Consider the following 7,132-nt stretch of genomic DNA (forward strand, 5'->3'; position numbering starts at 1 on the left):
CAGACAAGTTGCTGTCCTTTTGTTCTTCAGTCTAGTTGTGGAGGACATTGCTTCACTGGCCCATGTTGGTATTGTGATCATTGCACTCTTCCCGGGCGAGGCAGATCAGTCGCCGGCCTCTGGACGGCTGCTCACGGCAGCTCATGCTGGCTGCTGGCCACTCATGCTGGCTGCCCGCCACTCACACTGGCTGCCCACCACTCATGGTAGCTTATGGCAGCCCACTGCAGCAGAGGCTGCAGCATACGCCGTTGCTGGCGACTCACGGCAGCCGAACTCCAGGTCGAGCTGTTGTTCACCATCTTAGCTGTAGAGAGCACAGCGTCACTGGCCCTCATATGTGGGATCTGAACCAGGGTCCTGCTACTCAGAGCTGGCATCCCAAGCCAACTCCTAACCAACGTGCCACTCGGCTGGCCCTAGCACTTTTCTTTATTGTAAAATACATGTAACAGAATTTACCATTTTGAGCATTTTTAAATGTGCAGTTCAGTGGCTTAAGTCTAGTCAGAGAGCTCTGCAACTGTCACCACCTCCAAACTGCTTCGTCGTCCCAGGCAGAAGCTCTGTCCCCATTAAACTCAAACTCCCGTTTCTCCCTCCCCACCCCATGGCGTCCTCTGTGCTGCTTTTCCTGTCCCTGTGAATTTAGTATGATATGTTCAAGGCCCACCAAGATCCAAGGCCTGTGATAGTTCCTCCTCTTTGTCGAATAACATTTCTGCCCACAGTCTTCAGCGGCCAGGAAGTATTTCATTATCTCAATATGCTGTGACTTAGTATTCCCATGGTGTTGCGTATTTCGACTGCCTTCAGTTGCTGGTTGTCAGACTGCTTCTGCACACGTCTCTGAGGCTGAAAGGTCAGCCTGCTCGGGCTGGGGCCTGCCCAGCTCCCCATCTGCAGGTCTGAGGGCCTCTTAGTGCTGGGCTGGCCATCTCCAAGGTTGATGTAAGGTCCACTTGCTTCTGTGTCCCTGGGGTGTTTGCCTAAAAGGCACATTCTGGGCTCGGGTCAGAACTGCATGGGGCCCTGCTCTCCACAGTCTTGGCAGCACCCAGTGGCATAGAAGGCGCCCGAGCAGAAGTGCGCTCTGCCGCTGTCACACTTGGTGCCAAGTGCTGTGGGAGACAGGCCTTCCACACCAAGGTCCTCTGATGGCCTCAGACTCCGGGAGGGCCGGCCACATCCCCTGAGTCACTGTGCAGTGTCAGGAACCTCACAGTACACTAGGTCACCGAGTAACCCTAGTTACAGGAAACCACCTCTGTCCCTACTGGACGTCTAACCCTTAATTCTCACATCATAGCCCTGCTCGAAATGCTGAACCCTCCATTTTAAACCAGGATCTCCAGCAAATGCCCAGTGGGAGAGTCACACAAGGTCTGGAGTGTGGGATGAAGACCCCATGTCCTCCGATGACCGGGAGGGCTTTATGGCTGAAGGGGGGGTCAGGGTCCCCAAGCCCGAGAACACCCTCAGCCTCCAAGCTGATGCACTGGGGGCCCTGCTAGCTGCCCATGTTGGCACAGGGCGTGAGGCAGCTGCAGACTGGCAGGCAGGCCCAGGCAAGGGGGTGAGGCCCTGCTGGCTGCCCTGTGCCCCAGTCCCATCCCACCAGTCTTGCTCGGTGGAGATGGTCCACCTGTTGGGAATGGTGGGTGCCACTTACAGACCCAGGGCAGAGCTCTGTCGAAGCAGGGACCCCACAGTAAGACATGCACCTGGCCTGTCCCAGAAGCTGAGCCTCAGCCTCCCCAGGGAGCCCACGGTGCCTACAGCTCAGTGAAGACCCAAGGGCACCTGTTACAGGTGTTTCCTCCACCTTGTCCAGCAGCTGGGTGTGGGCAGCCAGGCCATTGACTGGAACATGGCTGCATGTGTGGGTTCTGGCTGTGCGTGACCTTGGGCTGGGCTGGGCTGGAGCCGGACGTATGTGCCCACCCGTCCAGGACCTATGCTGAACACCCAGGAGAAACCCACGTGCCTTTGCTGAAGAATTGAAATGACCTTGAGCAAAGCTTTGGCATGAACACCTTTGATCACGAGCCCTTGTGTTTTGGTTACATAGACAGCGAGGTGGCACGGCCGGAACGAGTGCTGTGTGGACTGTCCCCATCCCCCTCGCAGGGACTAGCTCTGCAGCCTCCAGCAGGCCCAGTTCGCTCTGTGTCAAGTTCAGAGCAGGCTTCAGATGGGAGGAGTTTGAGAAGGAGGCGGCCGTGTTGGCTAAGCCATCGCTGGCCCCCATTGTGACAGCGCAGCCACAGGTGACAGTCTTTTCGGATAAGTCTGCAGATCTTTGCTGTTTGACACGTGCCTATTCCAGGTACAAGGAGACCAATTCAGGCCTGACTGCTAGATTCGGCCCGCCCTGTCGGTGAGGGGGCCGGAAGGCTGGGCGTTCTGCCATGCGATGCATGTAGAAAACACACTGAAGTTGAACACGTGACCACGTGACCAGGGTCTGCTAAAGTCAAACAGACCAGGAGAGAACCCAGGGAGCAAGTCTTACGGCTGAGACAACTGTCTGTCTTGGCTCAGCCAGAAGCCAAGAATGATTCAGCACCAAACCTGGCACTGCTGCCTGTACCCTCAGGGTTATGGGGTTCCAGAACTGCAGGAACAGCAGCCCGCCCCTTGGGCCTCTGGGAAAGGGACCTTCTCTCAGGCTTCATGCTGGCCCCAGAGCTTGAAGGAGTTTGGGGAAACGCGAGCTGTCAGACCAGTGTGACCGCGTGCTTCGCTGGGACTGCCAGTGTTGCTGACAAACCCCAAGCTGGGCTGGCCTGGGACCACAGACCCCAAAGCAAGCTCCCACGCCCTCTTGACCTCTGACCCCATTTTGTTGTGGGGGGGTTGTTTTCTTTCTCATCTATATAAAATTGGCTTTCCCCTCATAGTTTTACTAAGGATAAAGCTTTGGGGATGTCAGCTGTGAACGTGGGTACTTACATCTCAATTAGCAGCTGCTCAGGCACAGCTGCCAGCGGGCGGCCTGGTGCTGGCCCTGCTGACCGGCCTCCATTCTGCCCAGTGTGCTGGGCTCCGGGCCATGTGTGCTGGGTGCTGCTGGACACCAGGCTGTAAAACGTGATGCCTTTGTTGTCTTCACATACAGAACGTCCCCAGGGGCTGCAGGCCTCTGAGCATTTCATGTCACCACCGGGCTAAGCAGTAAGGCCACACAGCCTAGTGTCCGTTTGAAAATGAAGTGGAGATGGAGAGCTCCAAAGGGAGAGAGCCTGGCCTGGCTGGCTGGGCCCCAAACTGGGCCGTCTCCTGCCAGGCAGGTGAGCAGAGCAGCCCTGCAAGGTGAGGCATGAGGAGCCAGTGCAGAGGGCCAAGGCCGCCTGCAGGCTGGGCGGTGAGGTCTGGTGGTGGGTTCTTAGGCGACATCATGACCAGGCCAGCGCACTCAGGGGCACTTCGGTTGGTGTCTGCCTCCAGCCTGTGGGGAGGGGCTTGGGAGGGAGCAGACACCGGGCTAGAGGCCAGGGCCACTGCTGCAGGGCATAGTTAGCTGTTGCTGCGTAACACACGATCCCTAAACTTAGCGGCTTAACACAGCCATCAACAGTTACTCTTTCTCAGTCTGTGTGGGTCACGGATCCAGACAGGCCACGGTGGGTCTCAGCTGGAAGCACCTGACGGGTCAGTCACCGGTCTGGTGGTTTGTGCTGCATCAGCTGGGCCTAGCTGGGGCTGTGGGCTGAAATGCCTGCGGCAGGCTCCATATGCCCTGGCTTCCTGCCAGTACTGCCTGAGGTCCCGGGGGGTGTGTAGTGTCCCGAGAGAATCAGGGAGCCATATGTCTTTCATGACCTAACCTCACCCCAGAAGCCGGCATCACCATTGCCAGCATATTCTGTTGCTGGTGGCAGTGACAAAGGTCGACCTAGTTCAAGGGAACTCAGCCACCTCTCAGCCAAGGCATGCCCACAGAACTGTGGGGTGGCGATGGAACGCTGCCGCCATTTTGTAACAAGGCAATCGACTGCACACCCCAACCAGGGTCAGGCCTAAGAACCTCCACCCTGACACAGCCCTAAATGCAGTGGGAGCATCACCTCCCCGTGGGCACTGCCTGGGAGGTGGTGGCTGGATGGTGGTCTCGGCTCTGAAGGGGTTAACAGGGAGCCCAGATTCCAGGCATTTGAGGGGCTACCAGTCAAGGGGGGAGGGGACTCCCTCTGGGTTAGGGAAGAAGCTGTGGTTGCGTTCCCCACACCCCTACCCCGGTCCTGAGGACGCAGGCAGCTGGGGCCTTCGGGTCAGAGGTCAGGACACTGCTCTCCAGGGAAGGGGCGCTGTACCTGAGGGGTCTCAGCAGTCTGACTGACGCCCTGCGGGAGTGGGTCAGGGGCTCAGAGCACTCAGCCCGGATGTCGCGCCAGCCTGCCCTCCGGGTCAGCTAAGTAAGTCCGCGTTGTCAGGCCACCTGTCCCTATCCACCCCGCGGCACCAGGGACCCAGAGGGCTGGGGGTGGGGGAACCAGTCAGTTCTGGGGGGCTCCTGGGGAGCGGCGGCTGTGGTGAGGGGCACTGAGGAGCCCTGACCACAAACAGGCGTCCCGGTCTTGAACCTGGCGAGGAACGCGAGGCCCTGAAAGACGCTTGCGGGACTAGGCTGGGTTTCGCGCGCCCCCACCTCCCAAGTCAGCCCGCGCAGCGGTTAGTCCTTGGCGCGCCGCTTCGGGACCCTCCCCACCGCACCGTAGGCCCCGCCCACCTCGCGGCCCCGCCCCTCCCTCTCCTGCGGCCCCGCCCTCCCTTTTCAGCCCCGCCTCGGAATTCTTTCGGAAACTGAGGCCCAAGCACCTGCCCAGGCCTTGGTCAGCCCCAGGGGGTCACGAGGACGCTGGCTTTTGGCCCGGGCGGGGCTATGTCTGGGCAGGGCAAGTCCCTCTACCCAGACCGAGTGTTGGGGGCCCCCGACTGTCAAGGTCCCCCCTCCGGCCTCAGGTCCCGTGAGTTGCTCATACTCCGGACCCCTCCCCAGATGGTCCCCGAGGTGTCTGGGGCTACTCTCTAACCTCTGACACGGTTTCTCTTTTCCTGGAACTGTGGGCCATAGGTGGCGCTGCGTGGGCAGACGCTGGGCGGGACTCAGGGTGGAGGCTGTGGGTCCGAGCTCCACCCCCAGCCCTGCTAACACATGCGCAGTTTCTGATAACTCCTGCACCTAGCGATTTCCCAACCCTCCCCCTCTCCCTGCTGGGGGGAGGTGGGGAGAGAAGTGGGCGTGATCTAATGGGATTGGCGACCTATGGTCTGCGTCCACCCACGAGGACCCACCAGGGGCTGTCTAACCCAGCTGGCTGTTCAGTTCTTGCAGAAGTGAAGTTCCCCACCTCCTCCGTCTGCAGGTGTGGCGGACAGGAGACCCCGGCAGCCGGGTGGGGAGGGTGGGCCTTGGGCCTGGCTCTGGGCTACTCAGGGGCTGCAGCTCTGCCTCCAACTCCACCCTTTCCCCAAGCACCCACCGGTGACCCTGGAAATCCCAGTGCCAGGACCCTCAAGATGCCCCCTGCAGTCCCCAGCCCCCAGAGATGAACCTGGGCCTTCTGTTCCTTTTCAGACACCACTTGGTGGTTTCTTGCAAATGGGGCAACTGAGGCCCAACGCCCTGCTCCTCCCCCAGGTCAGGTCAGGTGTTCAACCTTTACTCTGCAGTAAAAATCCCAGTACTGGTGCACACCTGGCCTCACAGGCTCGAAGCGTCCACACGCTCGAAGACCCTCTGACTCTCAGTGGTGGACGGGAAGTGAGTCTCGGAGGGGCCTTGAGCCAGGTCCCAGAGGTGATGGTAGAAGCTGAGCTAGCAGTACCGAGGGTAACTGGGCTGTGGGGTGACAGCACCAGCATCCTGCTCTGTGCCTGGGCTGGCGCTGGGCCCAGGCCATGCCTGGCTGCCCCCAACCCCCCACACCTGCCTTGACATGCTATGAGTCAGGAGCAGGACTCTCCCTGCAGAGCTGAGGCCACTGGGGCTCAGAGATGTGAAGTGGGTAAATCAGCCCCTCTGCACGGGGCGGGCTAGAGGCCCGAGGCCTGCCCAGTGGCCGCTCGCTCCTGACCCAGTGGCCTCGGCTGCCAACCCCTGCTCAGGGAGTCGTGCCTCAGTTTATACCCTGAGCCAGGTGACCCCAGGAGCTCTCCTCCCCAAAGGGGTGGGGTGGGACAAGGTGGGCTGTGGGAAAGGCCAGAACGCTGGAAGATAGGAATGTTTAAGTAAATCGCAGTGCAACCACCAAGTGACACACACACAGTGACACACACCCTGCTCATTAGTGGAAAACGAGCAATTGGGATTCGGGTCGTACATACGGAAAAGTCTAATCATGTAGAGATGCAGAAAAAGGACAGAAGGAAATGCACCTAGATGGTCGCAGGGTCTCCTTTACATGGTAAGATGGCAGCCATAGGCTTCCGTGTGTCCCAGTTTGTACAATGAGCGTGCAGGGGCCTGGGAGCCAAGTGAGACAGGTTTAAAGGTGGCAACCCTGGGGGTCATCTTGGGGCCTTCTGGGGTCAAGGAGGTGGCCCTCCTGGTGGGTAGGTGCTTGGGGTCGCCACCAACAACCTGCATGGTGAAGAGTGAAGGGGGTGGGCAGGGCTGGCCCAGTGCCTGGGCAGGGACAGGTGCCTCAGCCAGCTGGAGAAGTTGCCAGTGTGACCTCAATAAGTGTCACAAGGCGGGCAGCAGATGCCTGTGGCCTCTCATCTGTCCTAGGCCCAAGTCTGTCCTTTCTTGCAGGTTTAGTGAGGCCCAGTGTGAAAGGTGTGGCCAGGCCAGGCCGCCAGGTGGCGCTGTCGGCGACCAGGTGGGAGAGAGGGGGGAGTCTGAGATCAGCACGTGCCCCCAGGCCTGGGCAGCCGGCACCTGCTGGAGAACGTGCTGAAGCTGCTGCCACTGGACACCTACGTAGAAAGCCCAGTGAGGGCCACGTTGCCACGCTGCCCCTTGCTCTTCTGGACCTCCGCTTCCCTTTTTTCAGACCTCAGAGGACTCGCCTGCTTTGGGAGACCCTACATGTGTCCCCAAAGGGCTGTGACCCTGGTCAGAGGAGCCATGAACTGTCACCGAACAAGGGGGGCCTGGAGGTGCCCGGAGCTGCTGGGTGGGTGG

Source organism: Hipposideros armiger, unplaced genomic scaffold (genome assembly GCF_001890085.2).
Source record: "Hipposideros armiger isolate ML-2016 unplaced genomic scaffold, ASM189008v1 scaffold_85, whole genome shotgun sequence".
Taxonomy (NCBI): domain Eukaryota; kingdom Metazoa; phylum Chordata; class Mammalia; order Chiroptera; family Hipposideridae; genus Hipposideros; species Hipposideros armiger.